The sequence below is a fragment of the Dermochelys coriacea genome, chromosome 11, assembly GCF_009764565.3.
Source record: "Dermochelys coriacea isolate rDerCor1 chromosome 11, rDerCor1.pri.v4, whole genome shotgun sequence".
Classification (NCBI taxonomy): Eukaryota; Metazoa; Chordata; order Testudines; family Dermochelyidae; genus Dermochelys; species Dermochelys coriacea.
The window spans coordinates 42,174,189-42,196,891 of NC_050078.2; the positions used below are offsets into that span (position 1 = coordinate 42,174,189).

General features: G+C 42.6%; 1 pseudogene; it reads right to left on the bottom strand.

The window, feature by feature from the left end:
- LOC119863514 overlaps positions 1-22,703 on the bottom strand; it is a 224,216-nt pseudogene that overhangs the window by 9,917 nt on the left and 191,596 nt on the right.

Here is a 22,703-nt window from a genome sequence, read left to right on the forward strand (position 1 = left end):
AGGGTCTGGGGTCAGAAAGTTTTAGAAGCCCCAAATGAGGGGAGGGCTATTTAGCTTACAGTTTTGTGTGCTCTAGCTTGCATTCACATAGCAAGCAATATTACTTGGGTGCTGTGCTATCAATATGCTGCATTAGAATACATCATTACCAAGTAACGATGTTGCATGATGCAATGTCACCTTGTAGTGATGCAAAAATCTGTATACTTTGCAGCTGGGGTGTCAATGTTAAAAATGTGGCTCCAAAAAGCAACTTTGTACAAAAGTCATCCCAGGGTTCCATGTTTAGTGTAGCTCAATGACTTCTGCTCACATTTGTGCAGTTTACAAGTAAAAAAAGATTTTTTTCCTAACTGCCAGGTCAGCAAACTCAACTTGGGATCTTAAAGTCAAGCTGGGTTCTTTCCTTCCTATCTTGTAACCAGTTCTAATGATTCTGTAGGCCAAATCCTGCCCTCAGTTACATCTGGTGCCACCTCATGAAAGCAATGGCTCTACATTTGGAACTTAATTAATGGTTCAATTGAGGCCAGTTTGTGGTTGTCCTGAACTAGTGCTAAAAAGAAAAGAAAGGAATATGCATTTTGTTACCCAGACAAGTAGACATGACAAGATACTTTCATGGAACAGATCTACTGAGACATCTGGTGCTAATTTGCCTTAATTACTTTTCAAAGTAGAAAGGCACTTTAAACCCAAATTTCTGAATGATCTAACCTCTGTCCCATTCCTCTTCCCTCACTTTCTGCCCCTCCGTCTCCACTCCTGACTCATAGATACTAAGACCAGAAAGGGCCATTGTGATCATCTAGGCTGTCTTTAGAACTTCCCCAAAATAATTTCTAGAGCAGACCTTTTCAAAAAACATCCCATCTTGATTTTAAAATAGTCAGCAATACAGAATCCACCACAAACCTTGGTGAACTGTTCCAATGATTAATTACTCTCATGGTTAAATTATCTGTCCATCTCCTGTTTCTTTCCCTTCAGTCCCTGCCACCTCTAGCCTCACCCTCCTCCTGCTTTCGTTTTCCTCCTACCTACTTCCTTAATTAAACCAACTCTTATATGTCCAGGGCCTTTCCACTTTGTCAGACCACTGAAAGATGGAAGCAGAGCCAGGAGTGGGGCAGATCCTGGAGCACAGGAGATGTATGGGCAGCACACCCACACTGTGGAACTAACTGGCATGGTAAGACAGTGGAATACAGCCAGGAAAATTTCTGAAAAGCAGGCTGTGTCATTGCATGGGGACTCCAGGAAGCTTGTGCTTCAGAGTAGCTATTTTGTTTAGCTATTAATTAATGACAAGAACAGAGACTTTTTACAAAAGGTGGAGGTAAAGGGGAAGGCATCAGCTCAGCAGTCTTATGCAGTTCAGCTGCAGGGGACCTCCCTAGACTTGGCTACTAGCTGGGTTTTGATGCAGGAGTTGTGGAGGGCCAGTAGATCCAAGATTATGTACCCATGGATCTACCAGAATAAGGAGAGAATTAATCAGAGCAAAGGCTACCAAAGCCTTGGGGCTGCAATAGATGCTACAGAGCAACTGCTGAGGGGGCTGGGAAGAATTCCCTATGTCCTGGAGGGCTGCCTACCCCAAGCCCAGCTGCTCATGCTCAGAGTGTTGGGCAATCTATAATGCAGTTGTGCAAATCAAATATTGCATAAGCAGAGTCTGAAGCAGATCTGTCTGGCAAACCTCCTGATTTCTACATTATGTCAAAATATATGAGTCAACATTTCATTTTCCCAAATTTTCAGTAATTTAGTTGCCCTATTCTTGTACTTTATATCTTACACCCAGATGACATTTTTGAACCATATTTTAATTTGATCAAATGATCCAAGGGAATTACCAGTAGATAACTCTAATTTAGTGCTAGATGTGTTATAATGGTTAGCATTTCTGACAATGAAGTTTTATTCTGCTCCAGTTAATTTTTATGTAATACATGCTTTATTTTTTACATGAGTCAGGAATGCATGTTACTTTTTTTGCAGTTCAGTTAGAAAGTAAAAAAAAAATTAAAAAATAAAGAGCTCAACCTTGAAAAGTGCTGAGCACCCTCAAAGAGAGCAGAGGGTGCTCAGCACCTTGCTGGATCGACCCCATAATACATCTCCCAATGGGATAGACTTAACGGTGACCCGGAAGGAGGTGGGGTAAGACTCAGCTAAAGGACTGATATTCGGATTTTGGTAAATACTAACAGTGTCTGAATATCAGCTTTCATGGTCTCTTTCCCCTTCTCCACATGGGGAACCCAGTGCTTAATTTGAATGAAAGAGGTGTGGAGCTTAAGCAATTAGGTGCTGGGGTTCAAGCAATACTTTTAACATTAAAATACACACAGCAAGCCCAGGTGTCAGCCCTGCCAAGCCCTGGCACAAATTAAGCACTGATTCAACCTCCTCCTTCCCCACAACACATGTTCAACAAACCAACCCCTCTCCTAAATTTACCACCTTCCTCAGGACATGGCAATTCATATCCCAATAGGCCCTCGGCCCTTCTCCTCTGTCCACATTTGTGTTTTTTTTTTCCAAAAGGAACCTGTAGCTTGAGGGGAGGGATGCTAAGGCCTGTGCCCATCATACAACCCCCTCCGTGAACCCAGAAGAGCAATGTCTGGGATGAGAAGCAAAGACTAATAGAGAAATTTCCAGCTGTGCGAGGAAAAAAAAAAGCATTTTATACCAAATCAGAGAACATTACACAATACTCTTCCCTCACCTCATAAGAACAGCCATACTGGGTCAGACCAAAGGTCAGTCTAGCTCAGTATCCTGTCTTTCAACAGTGGCCAATGCCAGGTGCTTCAGAGGGGATGAATAGAACAGGTAATCATCAAGTGATCCATCCCTTGTCGCCCATTCCCAGATTCTTGCAAACACAGGCTAGGGACACCATCCCTGCCCATCCTGGCTAATAGTCATTGATGAACCTATTCTCCATTAATTTATCTAGTTTTTTTTTTAACCTTGTTATAGTCTTGGCCTTCACAACATTCTCTGGCAAGGAGTTCCACAGGTTGGCTGTGTATTGTATGAAGAAATGCTTTCTTTTGTTTGTTTTAAACCTGCTGCCTATTAATTTCATTTGGTGACCTCTAGTCCTTGTGTTATGAGAAGAAGTAAATAACACTTCCTTAATTACTTTTGCTTCCCGCACTGAGTTCAGTGTATGTGAAAACCATGCCATCCTTGGGTGACCCAGTATAATTTCAAAAATGAATCCAGTTCCCACATTTTGCTCCCAGGATGGCTAGTGGGAAAATCAACTCTCTTCACTGGGATAACTTTCCAGGGATGATATTGTTTTTGTGTTCTTAAGAAAGCAACTTTGAGTGGCTGGGAGGACTGTGGAAATAGCACACTCAGCCCCAGGGAGCATCTCAGACTCAGGGTAACACTGATGGACGAAAGTCCAACTCTCCAGAGGCCCAGTAGAGCTGTCCTTCAGCATAAGCAGCTCAAGCACCAGTATGGAGTCCTAGTAAATGTACAAACCAGTTCAATCTCTCCCTCCCACAGTGGGAAGAGAGGAGGAGGAGATATCACTACAACAGAATCTCTCCTCACACTCAGCAGATGGGCGCCTTGCACATTGTAAGGATAGTTCTGCATAGCTAATGACATATGGAGCAAAGTGTTGTGGGAGAAAGAGATCATGGACTAAACGGGCACGTGCATGAGTATACACCCACCCAACAACATATAAAGGTGTCTCCATCACAGACATACCGCACCTGGAAAGCTAACTGGGCTGTGAAGGTAAGCTTGTCTCTTTCAAACAGACCCCGAGGATGGATGTAAATGAAAGTGGAGTATGTCACACACTCGATCAGGTTGTTTACCTTCTGTCACGAAGTGTGGGGAAGTCCGGGCCCTGCACCCCTCTTCCTGAGATTCACTGTGACTTTCAGCCAGCCAGTAAAATGGAAGGTTTATTGGACAATAGCAACACAGTCTAAAACAGAGCTTATGGGTACAACCAGGACCCCTCAGTCAAGTCCTTCTGGGGGGCAGGGAGCTTAGACCCCAGCCTTGGGGTTCCCTGCGTTCGACCATCCAGCCCGAAACTGAAACTCTCTCCAGCCCCTCCTCCTCTGGGCTTTGTCCCTTTCCCAGGCCAGGAGGTTACCTGATTCCTTTGTTCTTCAACCCTTTAGCTCTCATCTTGCAGGGGGGAAGGGCCTGGCTGTCAGTTGCCAGGAAACAGAGTGTTGGCCATTCTCTGTGTCCAGACCCCTGCACACACCTGCCCTCTAGGGCTCTGCAATGATCATACACCCTAATCCCACCACCTAGATACTTAAGAACTGCATAGGGGAAACTGAGGCACCCCCACAATATTCAGAGAAAACATTAAGAACAGTCCCACTTCATCACACCCTCTCACACCCATTGTCAGAGGGTTCTGCCTGCTGTCCTGCTTTGTGAAATACAACATAAAAATCCCGTGACAGAAGGGAGACAAGGGTCTAAGCCAATGGCAACACTAGATTAAACCAGCAGCACATGAACATATTGATCTTTCTAAATAGTAACCTTGAGCGAGAACTGATATATTGGATTGATTTTAATCAGCTTATCCATGAGGAAATAGAGCTGGGAAGCTCTTGCCACGACTGACCAATAATGCTCACAAGCCTCATTGATCTTCACTTTGTTGACTTTTGCTTCCAAAACCTGCAATATATGAGAGATACAGAAACTGTGTGTGAAGAACTGGACCTGGCCTGACTGGATTCAGTGAGCAGCATTACGACAGAGGCCTTGGGAGAAGCCAGAGGGTTTGAAAATGATGGAGGTAGCAACAACTTTGGGGTCTGTTTCTGGAAGGTTCTGAGAGCCTTAGATTCTGCAAGGTTTGAGATGTGACATACTCTCAACTCCCATGACAATCAATGAGAGCTGAGAGCACTCAGGACCCAGCAGGAGGTGCTCACTCTTTGAAGGATCAGGTCCTTGAGGAGGCCACAAGATTAAGAATACCCTGAACTTCTTTTCCCTGCTTCAGTTACTTTTCAAATCATTTTAGGGCATTAGAAATTCAAAGAGCCTCATCCTAAAATTGTTTTACATGCAGCACTCCCAATAAGGCAATGGAGTTTTGAGTGCAGACATTGCAGGATTGAGTAGCAAATATTTAATTTCAACCCATTTGTTTCTCACTGCTCAAACATTTTAAAAGAAAGAAAGAAAATAAATCAGTGATTACTTTCCCTCAATGGGTTTTGTGAACTGAGAATAGAGAGAAGACACAGAAAGTATCCAGCTACTATATATGTCCATAGCAAATGCAGCTGCTTGTATCATGCTAGAACATCTGCAGAAACATGACATTCACGCAGACTTACACACATTAGCTTTATAAAGAGAACAGTTTTGTTATGAAAGCAACATAAATATATTTTATAATAGCTTTGTCCACCACCTCCCCTTGCTCTCTTAACGTAATTTTAACTGAAGAATACTGTCTAACTGGTCAAAATGGGACAAATCCTCAAGTCCTTCATCATTTTTTACTCAGTCCTTAGTAGTCTGAGTAATGTCATGGTAAAAAATGACTAAGGATTTCAGGATTTGGCCCTTTTTGCATTAATAGCCACTGTGTAATTGTATCTCTTCAGAAGAGGCATGAAGCTACCAAAAGAGTGACAGGCAGAAGACGTCAGTGCCTATCTGAAACAGCTAAACTCATTCCAGGCAGAGCTGATCACATTTTGTAAGAGGCACTGCTAGTCCGCAGAAACTAAGCAACAAGGACCTGAGTTTCTATTCCTCTGCACCTTACATAGTCATTTACACCAGTGAAAAGTAAGTGGTAGAAACGTTACCATTCCAACTTTGCACTGCGGCAAATGACGGCACAAGGTCCAGAGAAATGGACAATCAGGCCCCCAAATGTGAATTTTTGCAGAGTTAGAGGCAACCCCTTCCCTGGTTCCTTTACCAGTCTTAGCTATCAGAGTAGCAGCCGTGTTAGTCTGTATTCGCAAAAAGAAAAGGAGTACTTGTGGCACCTTAGAGACTAACAAATTTATTTGAGCATAAGCTTTCGTGAGCTACAGCTCACTTCATCGGATGCATTCAGTGCATCCGATGAAGTGAGCTGTAGCTCACGAAAGCTTATGCTCAAATAAATTTGTTAGTGCATCCGATGAAGTGAGCTGTAGCTCTTGAAAGCTTATGCTCAAATAAATTTGTTAGTCTCTAAGGCACCACAAGTACTCCTTTTCTTTTTGCAAATTATTTCTGTGTACACCACACACTAGTCATGTCATCCTCTTTCAGGCAAAAACATGCAGAAGAGGGAAGAACTCATACACAACATGAATAGCTTCAAAGCCATGGAAAACCTGAGGCATTATCCCCTTCGTTCAAAGGGGTAGTAACTAAGCAGGCCTAGCCTGGCATGTGGCTTACGAGTAGAGACACTTTATGATTTGCAAAGAATCATGGCCCCAATTGGCATTCTGAGGGAATTCATGTGGCATGCCTGCCCCACCAACAGCTGCAGAAGCAGCTTGGTGACCTTGCTGGCATTGGTTCTTGGGCTCCAGTTGCAACTTTGCAGTGAGGACAAACCATAGATCGGGAGCACTAACTTCTCAGCACTTATCTATGACAAAGTTGTGGGGGTTCTGAAAGGATTATGCTATCTACAGGAAGTTCCCCAGACTCCTTCCGCTGACTGACACCTTCAACTCCCAGCCAATAGAATCCCACACTTGTAGAGAGGTTGCGGAGAAGCTGCTGGGGAAGGAGTTGTGTAGGCTCTGCTCATAGGTTCTGCCTTGGCATTTTTCATGGCCCAATTCACAAGAGCTATTCAATGCGTTCATTACTTGTTACATTGCTTTATCCTTTTCTCCGTTATTTCTCACTTATCAAAGTGTGGCTTCCTCAGTGAGGATTCTGTGCATGCCAATGCCAAAGTAATAATACAGTTATCGTCAGTTATTCTAGAGTAAAAAATGGATGCCACAATTTTTATGCGTATAAAATGTGTATTTGTTCCACCTTCAAAAAACCCTTTTTGATGAGACCAAGCATAAGATATTTCAGTTCAAAAGGAGCATTCCAAGATAAGCTTATACATGACATATCCATCTCAAACATAACTAGAGTATTGCCACTACAGTGCTCAATTGGCAACATTCAGACTTGGTGTGTGTCCACAGCATTGGGAGGGAAGCTTTAGGGCAACATTTTCAAAAGTGTCCAAGTCACTTAGCAGCTAAAGTCCCATTTTCAAAAGTGACTTGGACACTTAGGACCTACGGCTTATTTAAAGTCAGTGGAACTTAGGGTATGTCTACAATACAAAATTAGGTCGATTTTATAGACGTCGATCTTTAGAAAGAGATTTTATTAAGTCTATTGTGTATGTCCCCACTAAGCGCATTGAGTCAGCAGAGTGCGTCCTCAATACATGGCTAGCACCGACTCATGGAGTGGTGCACTATGGGTAGCTATCCCACAGTCTCCACAGTCTCCGCTGCCCATTGGAATTCTGGGTTAAGCTCCCAATGCCTGATGGGGCAAAAACATTGGTTTTGGGCACATGTTGTCAGTCTCCCTCCCTCCGTGAAAGCAATGGCAGACAATTGTTTCACGCCTTTTTTCCTGGGTTACCCGTGCAGTCGCCATAGCACGGCAAGCATGGAGCCCACTCAGCTCACCATTGTGAGCATTGTAAACACCTCACACATTATCCTGCAGTATGCGCAGAACCTGGCTAGGAGCTGCCAGCACGAGGATGATTGTAAGGAGAACATGGACACATATGTTCCTGAAAGCACGGGATGTGGCAATTGGGACATCATGGCGGCAGTGGGATAGGTTGATACAGTGGAAAGCTGATTCTGAGCCCGGCAAACATGCACAGACTGGTGGGATGGCATAGTGTTGCAGGTATGGAATGATTCCCAGTGGCTGCAAAACTTTTGCATGCATAAAGACATTTTCATGGAACTTTGTGAGTTTCTTTCCCCTGCTCTGAAGCACAGGAATACCAAGATGAGAGCTGCCCTGACAGTTGAGAAGTGAGTGGCGATAGCCCTGTGGAAGCTTGCAATGCCTGACTACTACCAGGCAGTCGGGAATCAATTTGGAGTGGACAAATCTACTGTGGGGGCTGCTGTGATCCAAGTAGCCAATGCAATCAGTGACCTTCTGCTAGTAAGGGTAGTGACTCTGGGAAATGTTCAGGTCATAGTGGATGGCTTTGCTGCAATGGGGTTCCCTAACTGTGGTGGGGTGATAGACAGAACGTATATCCCTATCTTGGCACTGGAGCACCTTGCCAATCAGTACGTAAACTGCAAAGGGTACTTCTCAATGGTGCTGCAAGCACTGGTGGATCACAAGGGACATTTCACTGACATCAACATGGGATGGCTGGGAAAGGTGCATGATGCTTGCATCTTTAGGAACTCCAAGCTGTTAAAGCAGCTGCAAGAAGGGACTTACTTCCCAGACCAGAAAATTACCATTGGGGATGTTGAAATGCCAATAGTTATCCTTGGGGACCCAGCCTACCCCTTGCTCCCATGGTTCATGAAGCCTTACACAGGCAGCCTGGACAGTAGTAAGGAGCAGTTCAACTATAGGCTGAGCAAGTGCAGAATGGTGGTAGAATATGCCTTTGGACGTTTAAAAGCTCGCTGGTGCTGTTTGCTGACTAGGTTAGACTTCAGCACAACCAATATTCCCATTGTTATTGCTGCTTGCTGTGTGCTCCATTATATCTGTGAGAGTAAGGGGGAAGACGTTTATGGCAGGTTGGGAGTTGAGGCAAATCGCCTGGTGGCCGATTTTGAGCACTTTGACACAAGGGCGATTAGAAGAGCACAGCTAGGCACGCTGCACATCAGAGAGGCTTTGAAAACTAATTTTATGACTGGCCATGCTACGGTGTGACAGTTGTGTGTGTTTCTCCTGAATGCAAACCTGCCCCCTTAGTTGATTTTAATTCCCTGTAAGCCAACCACCCTCCCTGCTTTGATCACAGCTAACTAAGTCACTATTGTTTTGAAACCATGCATTCTTTCTTTATTAATTAAGTAAAAAGTGAGATAACTGACAAGGTTACCCGGGTGGGGTTGGGGAGGAGGGAAGGACAATTATAATCGGGTCCACTGAGCACAATGAACAAAAGTTCACCGGCATGCCTGCTGGGCTATATAGGTTAGTATGACAAATACAAATCTATTGATGAAAGTGAAAAAGTTTGTTGTGCTGGTCCCTCCAGCAAGTGGAGGTGTCATTCTAAAGACCAATAACTAACATGACAAATGTTACAGTAACACACACACACACACACACCCTTGAAGGGTTCTAAGGCTGGTCTTCCCAAATTGACAATGGGTGCCAACAACTGATCTTCTAAATCAGCTTGAGTAACAGTGAAATTGATTAAAGTGTTCTGGGCCTGGCTTTCTCATTTGTAATGGAGATTTGCAAACTGTGTGTGGAGGATCAACCAGAATTTAGGGTGAAACTTACATTCCTTATCCCCTACTCTGATATAACTGTACGCAGGTGGGGAGAGTGGAGGTGAAGGAAAGGAACATGACAGCAGGAAATAATTGTACTTCTGAAGAAATAAAATGTGAGTGAGAGTAAAGTAGCTTGACTGAAAAGTGAATGGGATGCCTGACTCAGTTATTCAACAAGTCCGAAAGAGACTTGTAGCATGTATTGGAACAGAAAGTGTGCATTTCAAAAGTCATTCACATTCAGAATTGCAACCAAAATATAATTAGTAGCAGTAACTTTGTGAGTCTCAACATACCAGGAAATTCCTTCTTGAATCAAATGCCTCCTGAGGGAGTGAGAAATTAAAGCTGCCTTTCCAGTCTGAGCTGCTGCACACCAGTGTATCAGTAGTCAGCATAAGGAGGATTCTGCATGTAGTTGTCCTATGGGGGTGTCACGAAAAAACACCTCCTTGAGTGCAGCCAGTTTCAGTGCTGTAAAGCACTAGTGTAGACAGTGCCCCAGCACTGGGAGCCGCGCCCCTCGTGGAGGTAGCTTTTTTAGAGAGCTGGGAGAGCTCCGCCGTGACCACCCAAGCCACGTTAAAGTGCTGACATGGCAGCGCTTTAGCATTGCCAGTGTAGACTAGCCCTCAGGAAGGCTGCTCTCAATAGGTACACAAACTGAGAAGTAAGGTTTAAAGTTAGGTGGGGAAATTAAGATAACAAGAGAAAAAAGGTGAAAGGTTCAGACAGGAATGTGGGGATTGTGATGACTCCACTTTGTTCCTCAATTTGACCTATTTGATTAGGGCTCTCAAAGCTGCTGTAATTAGAACTAAGTTTCAAGAGTCAGGAATTCATTACTGTGGCTCACTAACTACTTTCTCCCAGTATGATTAAAGAGTAGAGAACAGGAACTGAAGGAATTTTATGCTATTCCATTAATAGAGTTCTCTCTTGCCTAAATTGTAGGTAAGAGCTGAATTATGGCAACTTTCCCAGGGTTGCGTGATTTAAAGAGATTAGAAAAGCTGGGTAATGTAACAAGCTAGCATGCCTGATCCCTATAGTCAGAAACAATCTTGGACAATAGAGGGAATGACCATGAGAGATGGGATATTCTCAGTCTCCAGCAGGGCCATGGGATGGAAGGGAGAATCTCTGGTAGTTGCACAAAGGGATGTAGGTGCAGCTAAACCAGAGGGAGGCAAAGGGTTCAGGATTATAATGGGGAGGAGGGGGAAATGCCACTAGACTAAAAGGGGAGTGAATAGCTGAGGAACCCACTCATATTAGCTTGTCTCTATCTCAGAGAGGCAGGTACATGACTTGAATGGAGGGGGAGACAGCTCCCTATCTCAAAATAGCGAAATAAAGAAATCAGGTTAATAAAGTGGAGGATATGGATCACTTCCAGCCACTCCTCCTTTTGGGGAGAGGAGCATTGTTAAATGTGGCCTATTTTTGACCCGTGTGGCAGCACATAGGTTGGTATAACCCCTCCGATGCTACAGTAGGGAAGTGAGGAAGATTCCATATTGGTGTGATGGGGAACACTACTCATCTGGGTCTCACAAGGTCCCCAGATAGTACAGCCAGGACTGGGTAGATAGAACCCTGGCCCAAACTTTAGTTTTCCCCTGTCAGGTGTGCATGGGTGTAAAGCCACACAGGGAAGGGTTAAGCAGCTGGAAGATGCAGCTGGGCCCAACAGTTCAGGGGCCATGCAGTACCCAGATTTTAGCACACCCAATCACACAGGTGCCAGAGAACTTTGATGAAAAGATGCATTAAATATACATAAACATAAGTGCAGAGATAGCTGATGGCATGATAGCAAACTGATTTATCTTCCTTTCTTTAGCATATGCCTTCCAAGTAGTGGGTCAAGTACAGGATCAATGGTTACGTTGAGTTCTCTATCAAAAAAGGATCTCCAGCAACAACTACCTACTGTATAATATCAACATACCGGTAAAAATCCATAGGGGTGGGGGGGAGACATGGACACAATGCTGAAGATGCTAGCAGACAACTCAGTTAATTATTTCACTGGATACTTTGATAAGCTTACAGTAAGAAAACAGTTTAGTAGAGTTTTTAATACTTCCTGTGATATAAAGAAAACAGTTCAGGATAAAATTAGACCCCGCACCTCTTTAGTAGCTCAACAAATAAATGTTTCTATTCCTACTAATTCTGGTAGCTGCCAACTAGTTTTTATCCTGCCTGACTCAAATGGATGACTTTCAAATCTGAGCTATATCTGCTTTTTATCCATTTGATCCCCCAATCAATAGAGGCCAATGTTCATCGTTTGTAAGAATAGTGGCATTTTGTGTGGACATGTATCACTGGGCAAGCCTTCATTGTTCCATTTAGCAATTGTTGCACCATCCGTCAGCATGGAGATTGAAGCAAGACCTTCCGTCATTGGAATGGGGACCTAAAGTAATAAAGGTTAACTTTTAAATTGCTAGTTTCAATGGCTGTGTGTCACAATATCTTTTCACACATATTTGTAATGCATGTAAAGAAAAAACTTCATCAACAGGAAAAAATGCAGTACGTTTCTTAACTTTAACTAATCAACACATGAATGTAAGAAACTGGGTTATAATTTTAAACAGTCAAAAGACAGGGAATACACAAATTAAGATTATCATAGTGATCTCAACTCTCCAGTGCTGCACATATGGAAAACAATTTGACTGTCTGTGTAACATTCATTGAAGTATTTTAGAGTTATACATACAAGGGCAGAAGAGTAGTCACTGTATATTAAACCTTTAGCAGTATAATCAGTACCCAGTGGGCCAATTTCCACTCTCAGCTCCGCTGTCTCATAGCTATAAGAAATCCTGTGTCTTCAAATACATTACTGCAGACTTAAGGTGGTATAACAGAGCAAAATTTAGCTCTCCATATGCCACATGGGCACGTTACGATGAAGACCTCTACTTTTTGTACATCCTGACTGTAGAGGGTTTAAAATTATGGCCTGAACATTATTACATTAATATAAATGTGTATATTTTATTTCCATGTTTTTAAGAAAAAAGGAGATTCAGGCCCAAATTTTGCCCTGTATTAGCACAAAGTTGGTCTAACACTGGCTTAACCAGCCCATAGAGGAGATGTAATCAATTATTTTTTTTGTCAAGGTCTAAATTTCTTGGTCAAGGTCCAGACACCAGAGAAAACAATACAAAAATAAAATTAAGAATAAGAATAAGAGAATAAAAAGATTTTGAGGTCTGTTCAAAAGCGTCTGGTGGTCCCGATTTGGTCCACAGTCTGCCTATTGATTACCCTTGCCCCAGAGGATTCCTCCAGTGTGAGGGAATCCTTGGGTAGCACAGAGCTACTTTACTGTTCCTTTGGCACCTGCTATTCCACCCATTGTTGCAAAGAGTATATCTGGGGAAATGGAGGAATGGTTCTTTATACACTGAAAGTCCTTCATTGCTAGGATGGCCCCTTGATGTTCTTGGGAGCCTGAATAATAATTTAGAGTAGCCCCCAGACTGCTCTAATTTACTGAGGCTAGCCTGGCATCCAGACAGCCCCAGGATCAGGAGAGGATAAAAGCAGTCTAAAGCCAATTTTGCACTCTCCTCTCCTCCTGAGTTGTGCCTAGCACTCTCTCTGGTCAAAGTACATGATTCACAAAACCCTAATTACTATACTGCTTTCACTGTGAGCTTCCACATTTTCACAGACAAAAGCTACTGTATGGAACTCCACAGTGAAATTGCAGCACAAAACACTGGTATTATGTAATTATAATATTTTATAATATCTTAAATGAGCTTATTACTTTAAACTTACGCTAAGTGATTCATAATAGAAACATCTCAAACAAATTAGTTAATCATATAAAACACTATATGTAACTTTTTATTTCGCTCTTTCTTTCTCATTCTTTGTAATTAGCTTGAAGACTGGCCCTCAGTCAAAACTAGCCACCTGGAAAGTTTCAGCTTGTAACATTTAGCTTTTTGTGAGTCATAAATGTGCAAAAAAGACTTTTTTACAATAGAAAAAACACCTTTTTTCCCCAATCCTTGCATAATTCAATACCAACGAATGGATTTTATTCAGGCTTGCAAAAAAAAAATCACATTTCAACTGAAACCAAGCATAAAAAATTTCAGATGTAAAGAAAATTTTCATCTGAAGGAAAGTTATGAGCACGAGACAACAGCAGGTTCAGATGGACGTGTCAATGCAACCTTAACTATAGCATTCACCATGAAGCCAGTGTTATAACTGAACACTAAATCTTGCTCTGTGCTCCACTGGTGCACAGTGGAGGGACGAGAATAGAGTATTAACAGCCTGGCCCCTCATGCAAGCAGCAGGGAAGCTTCTCTCCACAGCACTCAGCAGAATACTGGCCGGGCCTGGCAATTGCCCTGGGTTGCAAACCATTTCCCCAAGGTCTGTGGGTTAGTCTGCATGTCTAACCCACATCAGCTAGTGAATATGTTTCAAACACCAGCAAGCACTAGCCAGCAGCCTAATTTGCTCTTGTTCAGGAGTGCACTTTGTTGATTTATTATTTCCAAATGTACCTTTCTATACAATGAGATATTTGCAGAAAGTAGAATTAAGCTACATGGTGAGTCAACAGGTAAAAAAGGAAATACAGCAGATGTTGGATTTTTCTGATTAATTGTACTTTTAAAAAAATAAACAGTATGAGCGCTTCAATTACAAAGGCGTGTGCAAGTCTTGAATTATCCTCTAGTTTGCCAAGTAAGGCATCCACAGATTTTTGAACTAGCCAATATTTCTTTGCAAATTAACCAGCATAAGAAATAAAAGCTGCAGGTAGGAGCATATCTCCACAGAGTTTGCTCTTGTTCACGATTCTGAGGGATTGACTGAACCCATCTTACATCTTTGGACTAGAATACAAGGATGAAAGAGCCTTGTTAATTAATTGTTTACAAACAAATTGCTGAAAGCAAGTCCTCATTGCTCTGGGCCATGTGGGGTTACTCACACGTGTTAGAAACAAGACTAATAGTTTGGAGTTTGCACATAACAAGCCTCAAACAATTCTGTTGCACAAAATATCCTGTGTTCAACATTATGTTGATCTCAAAAGCAGGTTGCTTTTGGCAGTGGAGGGGGGGGCAAGATCTAGTCAACAGCATAGTAGTAAAGGGATAGCTATGTAGCACATATGCAAGACTTTCTAGGGAAGGGGTCAAAGCTTCATCTTGAGTCTGGTTGGCTTTGGGGATTGGTAATATCTCTGATATCCAGATGACTTGTGAAAAATCAACTCAGGGCATTAGTGGTGGAAAAGTTGTTGAAAATGGTTGTTTGGTGATTTATATGGAATGAGTTGGTGGCCTCAGTTCTGTGATTAGCAGGCAGATGACCACGGCATTATTGGCACCAATCGAGGCCAAAGATGGAATGGATACAGAGACAGAACTAACATTTCAGGCCCTAGAGATGATCTTGTGTGTCAGGGCTCAGGGAAACTGGTGGAGTGGCAGGGAAAACTTGCATTGCCATTGCCTGTTTCAGGGCTTGATCTTGCATTCAGTAAAGTCAATAGGAGATTTGCTATTGACTTCAATTGGTGCACCATTAATCCCGTGTTCCTTTTCCTGTGGCTAGACAACTTCAGCTTCCAAGACTGTGCATTCAGTACTTTCCCCCAGGAATTAGAAGAGAAAACACAAGCACTGGTTATTTGTTAGTATACTGATGATTTTCAGGGTGAAATTCCATTTAGTCTAAAAATATTAATATACATATTAACATAATAGAAAGATCCACTTATGTAGCACTTATGTAGCACTTGCTCAAAGGGAGTTTGGGAAAAGGTTACCTTTCTAGTATTTGCCAGATCAATGTGCAACTATTACTGCAGCAAGGGCTTTGGCATAAAGCTAATAAAATAATATGTTCTCAGCAAAAATTAAGATGAAAAGAAATCAATCCTCTTGTTCACTAGGGATATGGTCTAAGAGTATTCACTTCATACAGGCCACGCAACAACCATTCAAAGGTAACAGCTTTGGGTCATTACTGACCTTGATCTAATTTGATACAATTATGTACAGGTGATAGATTCAGTATCCCACCACCAATCCCTTGAGCTATCCAGTCTCTTCACTGAACTGTTGCTTTGAGAGGTGCCTGGTGAAGGACTTGCCATTAAAATTCACCTGACTGTCATCTTCATCTAGTGAACAACTCACCTTTTCTTTCCTTTCATCTCCGTCTCCTCCTTTAGATTATTTTCCATTATACGCCTCCCCTTTTCATCTCTCTGTTGCTATTCCAGTGCTTGTCAACCACAGCAGGGAGTTATGGGGGAACCAAACAATATGATATATTAGGCGGAAGAAAATAATATCTGATGCTCCAGAATAACCATTTATTGCAATAATTTTGAAAGATCTGCTGTATTAGATCCTTTATTTTTCTGTATTATGTATGTGATTTAATTTTAGAGGCATTAGTTTTTCACTAAAAATATACTATACTTTCAATTCAATTGGGATATTAACATTTATAATTATTTGATTTTGCTTCTTTAAACTGAAACAGTGGGCCTTTTGCATTCTCCTTCAGTCAATCAGTACTTCTAGAAATGCTGTGCTTTATTTTAAGTTCTTCCAGAGAGACTGAGCAAATAGATCTTTTATTTTTGCTGACAAATATTTGGTTATCTAAGTCAGCTTCAAACAACTTGCTCAAATTGTTCAACACCCATAATGCCAGTAAACTGTAGCAAGAGATTCCCCAAATGAATTTTAACATGGAATAAAATATCTGAAAAAAATATATAAGATAAAAATCTAGATGGTTGATGAATGAAAAATCCATCAGTGAATATGGATTCCCCTGAGCCAAACTGAATCAACAGACAATATGGATTTTTGATAATTCATGGGTTTGTCATTATTTTTTCTCTCTCAAGTAATACCCACTGACTGCACATCTCAGAGAGCTAATTAGAGAATTATCATATTACTTAACTAAGTAGCCCAAACTATTATTCTGTATGTACCCCAAGCAAGGGCAGTAACATTAGCATTGTTTAATTGTTGCAAATAAAGCCATTGCATCTTATTAAATCATCATCATGGTCAATACCTAAGATTCACTAAATCCATTCTTTTAATGTTCTTGGATGTGTTAGTTACTAGGTAATCTTACAGTTAATATATACCACAGGAGGCAAAATATAAGAAAATGTAAAGGTCAAAAACATGCTTCTATTATGAAAAAAATGAATGATAATGACATAATTTTTTCAGCTCATCAGGTTCTTTGCTAAGTGCCTCTGTTATTGCCAGATCAGTAGTGTATAACAAAGAAATGCTTTCTGTAGGCTGCTTCATTAGCCTGCCCTGTAGGACCTCACCTCCAGACCTTTCACTAATCTGTTGGCCAGCTCAATAGTCTTGTTAGTTCTATTCACTTCTTCCTGGCAGCGGATTTTCTCAGCTGTAGCTCTCTGAAAGGCAGTGGTTAAGGCATCCAGGTTTGTGTCTAGTGCCTTCAAATAAAAACAGTAAGAAACAACTTTGGACATTGTAAGACCAAGTAAAAATATTTCTGCTGTCTTATTTTATATTTCTGAAAGTTAAATCATATACTGTGAGAAAGATGTAAACATGACTGCTCTTAGCATCCTTTCCCAATTCACACCATCAGATGGTACAGTTAGAAAGCAGTAGGGAAAAAATGTGGCAGTTCTTGCAATTTTTGCTATTTGTTCAAAACAGCATTAAAAAAAGAAACCACAGATTTGATCTCAGAGGGAAAGAAGACTGACCTTTTTTCAGAAAGGTATCTCAAATTTAGCAAGCTTTAATACCATGTATTTCTTATTAGATTGCATACTTTATAGGAGGTGTCAAAAACACTCTGCAGAGAGCTCCATTTGGAAGCTAAAGAGAACAGACAGGTTTAATGAGGAGGGGTAAAAATTTGCTAAACAACATACACAACAAAGTTAGCTTGACGTAAGTCACCTTGCGTCAACCTATTAGCGTAGGTGTCTATGCTCAAATTTGTCTTTGGCTGACATAAGCGCCCAGTTAAAGTGACACAATAAGCAGCTCTCCCTTGTGTGCAACTGCCCAACCCACCATGGAACTCCATGTACTAGATGCATTCCCGCTTGGGGTAGACAGGAAGCATCGGATCTCCTGGGCCTGTGGGGAGAAGAAGCTATGCAGGCATAGCACAGACCGGCCATAGAAACATGGACAGCTATGAAAAGACTGCATGAGGGATGCAGGTAAAGGGATAAGATAGGGATCAGCAGCAGTGCCATGTGAAAGCAACATCGGGGGAGGGCTCCAGCCATGACATGAGCCAGGACCGTTTCACATATGTTTATACAGCTCACGGACACAAGCCTTGCAGCCAGGTTGATGGTCTTGGGGGTAGTGGGACACAAGCTAACGTTCTAAAAATAGCTGTGCAGACAACACTTTGAAGTTGTGGCTCAAGTTGGAATGTGGGCTGTGAAGCCTAGGGATGAGATGGAGCTTTAGAGCCCAAGCCACAACTTTCAAGAGTTACCTATGTAACCCTTCTGCCTGTCAGAGTTGGCAGCAACAAGGGCCGGGTTCAGTATCTAGGGGTTCCATTCCAATAACACAATGCAAAACCGGCTCGAGCCCCCACCCAGTGACCTGGGACAAATATATACCACCCCCGCTGGGCGCCTCCAAGAGGCAATGCTTCCCCTCTCGCAAGCACATAGTCTGAGTATAACAAAAAGCCTTTTAATAACAGAGAGAAACAATGTGGCATTATGTAACAGGATGTAACACAACCCGTGAGCAAAAAACCCACCCCAAGCAAATTGGGGCATGTCCTTTCCCTTTGGTTCTTAAGTCCAGCAACCCAAAATCACCCAGAGTCCCAAAAGTCCAACAACCCAAAAGTCTCTGTCCCTGGTCAGGGCAGTCCCAGAGTTCAAAAGTTTATCTGCAGAGTTTTTCCTCCTCCTGGGTGGAGATGGGGGGGGGTTAAAGGGCACCTTACGTGATCCAAAGCTGATTACCCCACCTCTCCATGGGGGCTCCGCTCTCCGCTCCACCCCCATGAGCTACTCCAGGCATCCGACAAACTGCTCTACTCGCTGTCCCACAAACTGCAATGCTCTGCTCTGCCAGCCGTCCCACAAGCTGCTCTGCTCCACCAGCTGCTCTGCTCACCATCCCACAAACTGCTCTGCCGTATATCTTCAGGCTCCCCCATTACTTAACATAACACTCAGTGATTTCAGCTCTTAGTAAATTTAGCTCTTTTGTGATTTCAGCTTGTAGTAGGGGAGCATCAGTGCTGGTGCACCACTAGCCCAAAATGAATTCAGCTCAGCAGCCTGTCACTAGACTCCTAATAGAATCAAAATTAGCTCTGATATGCCACAGTGGAAAGAGGTGGCAGTGCAATTAACACATAAAGCCCTCACCAGGGGGCCCATGCCACCAAGTATTAATACTTATCCCCAGCCTCTCAAGTGCTGTTTAGTTGATGGCGAGTCCCTCTATCATAACAAAAGACCGAGTACAGTTCCACTGTCCTTGATTCACATAATCAGTATAATAACGGTTTATTCCTGCCCCAATAACAAAGAAACTGGGGCTTCTACAGCAGCCAAAATGACCAACTAAGCAGGGTGGGTGTGCCTATGCAAATGAGATCAGCCCCTGAAGTTCTTTTCCACAACCCACCATGACTTGCCACCAGATGTCAGGGTAGAGCTCATCCTGACTCTGCGTACACCTACATAGCTATTTTTAGAGAACTAATATGAGCCCTGCTAACCTTAGTCTATTGATTCAGGCTGGAGGCTTGCTTCCACAGACTGTATAGAGATACCTTTCAAGATTCCACCATAGTCTAGCCAGAGTCACCACCTGAACACAGACGAGTCCAATGAAGTGGAAGGGACCTCAGGTAAGTGTAGCATGCGTGTTTCCTCACAATATTTAAATGTAGAGATGGCAACCAGCCCATCCCCAAGTTAACAAGACACAGGTATCAACTTTTTCTTGTTTTACTCATGTGAGAAGAGATAACGGTACAACAATCAGAGGTAGAGTTGGTATCGGCTTTTCACTCCCCTGTTGGGTTGGGGGAGAAGGGAAGTGGATGTAGAGCAGGTTGTGTATGTACAGTAGACTCTCAGAGTTACAAACACCTCAGGAATGGAGGTTGTTCATAGCTCTGGAATATTCGTAACTCTGAACAAAACATTGTGGTGGTTCTTTCAAAAGTTTACAACTGAACGTTGACTTAATATAGCTTTGAAACTTTACTTGCAGAAGAAAAATGCTGCTTTTAACCACCTTAATTTAAATGAAACAAGCACTGAACAGTTTCCTTATCTTGTCAAATCTTTTTTTAAACTTTCTTTTTTTTTTAAAGGAGTTTACATTTAACACAGCACTGTATTGTATTTGCTTTTTTGGTCTCTGCTGCCTGATTGCGTACTTCCAGTTCCAAATGAGATGTGTGGTTGACTAGTCAGTTCGTAACTCTGGTGTTTGTAACTCTGAGGTTCTACTGTACATACGGATGTCCCTTGTATCCTCCTGGAAGATCATGCTGCAACTTTCATGGAGATACTTTGCAGTCCTCTCTGGAAAGTTTCTAGGAATGGCTGCCTTATTTCTTCCTCGAGAATAGGACACTTACCCATACGACTCTGCAATGAGTTTGGCTGCAGTAAACAAGCTAGTGACGTATAGACCAAGATAGCTTTGAGACACCAGGAACAGCTGTGTTCTCTGTGCCTTTGTTATAGTCAGAAGTGAGATAGCAGCTAAAGCCACCACAGCTTGTGGAAAAGTAGTGACAGTCTTCAGTGCCATTGCCCTATAGTTGTACCCAGGGAATAGGAACCAAAACTGTATTGCTTCTTGCAAACGCCCATGGCCCTAGCAGGCCACAGTCACTATGGCTGGGGCAGAAGAGCAGCGTAGCAGGAATTGATTAATGGCGCTACAGACTTGCATGACAATGACCCCCCACTGGGACCCCAAAATGATTTCACATTGATCAGTAGCAATGTGGCATTGCATGTTTGTAGACTGCAATTGCCACTCAGGTCTCCACTGTCAGTGCAGCTCTCATTCTGGTGTCCCTGCACTGAAGGGCTGGGGTGAGCTCAGCTGACAGACCCAGGAATGTTGCCTTTCACAGCCAGAAGCACTGCAGCCACTGCTTGGAGTCCCAAACCTGCATTATGATGAGATCCCACCAGTCAGTGCTCATTTCTTAGGCCCAGAAGCAGCACTCCACCATCTGCAGCTGCTTTGTGAACTCTACCGACAACCTTCAATTGTTTTTCACCATGACCTCAATAAACCATCCTCAATAATAAACCATTGTCATATTCTCCATTGTTGAGGAAATTGTCATATCCTCCATCCTTCCTATGGGTCTGCAAATCAGGTAAATTACGTGTCCTGTTTGCAATGTTCATGAGAATAGTGCCAAATTCTGTGGGCTCCATGTTTCTGTCAGAGCTAGTCGACACTAAAAAATGCTACATGGGTTTGTGGGATTAAAAATAGAGGTGCAAAAACTATGGGATGACATTATCAGATGAAGAAAGTGGGAAGTTGACCCCTAGTGGCCAGAGATCCCTGGGCAACTCATTTCTACCCCACTACACAGTGTGAAAAGACATTGTGTCAGATGGCAGTGCCTGGCACGTTGGAATTCCTACCAATGGTGTTCCACATTTTGCATCGACAAGCACTCCTGGTGAATACATGCAGCATCCATGCAAGCAACCAACATAAATATGCACAAACTTCAGTGGCTGAATGCTGCTGTAACTTGCGTCAATCAAAGTTTGTAGTTGTAGCTATGGCCTTAATAAATAAATAAATTGTCAATGGGATTTAGGCTCCTAAGTCCCTATGTCACTTTTGAAAAGTGGCTTACTTGGGTGCTTTTGAACATTCTACCTAAGATTTGGAAAGAGGAAGTAACTTGGGTCATGATCCAACAATGCACTTAAACACACTCTCAACTGTATGCATGAATAGACCTGTTGGATCAGAGCCTCTGTTGTTCTCAGAGGAAGGAGTGGGAGAGAGAGTTCAGCACAGATGGTTGGGCGTGCACACTAGTGAAAGCATGATTTCCAACTCAGGAGCATCACATCAAAGGAACACAAATGACTCCAAGAGGAGAAGTGTAGAATGACTTGGCTAGTGAATGGGTTGATGTGATATTAATAAATGTGTAGAGAAATTTTGAAAGCCAAAAAGGCAATTTTAAATTGTACTGCCAGGCCCCAGAGCCAGTGAAGCACTTAAACAGGGGTGAAATTTGGAACATGTGCATAATCCCATTGGCTGGGATCTGGGATTTAAACCCTAAAAATACTGCAATTGTCCAGTATGATATTTCATAACTATAACTTTAAGCAGAATTTTGTCTTTTGTAGCTGATGGTTAAATCAGGTAACTTAAGAGCTCCGTGTTTCAACCCCAGTTCTGCCACTCACTTGCTCTGTATATCATGGGAAAAATCAAACCCTCCCTGAGCTGTGGTTTGCCCCTCTGCAAAATGATGATGATAATAATACTTAGCTACCTCACCGGGGTGTTATAAAGCTTCATTCATTAACGGTCGCATTGAAATGCCTGTGGCATTATAGGAGGGTAATGTATATAATACAGAACACATGTGGCTGATACAGAAATTGTATTGGCATGAGTTTGGCATGACCAAGTGAGTTATACAACACAAACATTCCTAACAAGGGCTGTTACATATATTTCAGATAAGGAACAATATAACTTTTATACCGTACCACACCATCATATTTAGGGTCAGATCCCCAGGTATATCACAACAGCACTCAGAGCACAGAGGAGTGAAAGGCTAGGGGTAAAGGTGGTTTTCTGCTACCTTCCTGTCCCTTGCATGGGGCACATTAGTGCAGCCTCAGGTCAGGAAGGATTGCCAAGGCACGTTGGCCCAGCTCCTCTTAGATATTTAGGCACCCAATTCCCATTGAAATCAATGGATGTTAAGTGCCTAAATACCTATTGATCTCTAGCACCACCTCTTGTACTGGATTCAGAGTAGCAGCCGTGTTAGTCTAAGGTGCCACAAGTACTCCTTTTCTTCTTGTACTGGAGAGGCCAAGACACCAGTCCCATACCAGCTAGGCATTCCCCGTGTACTGGA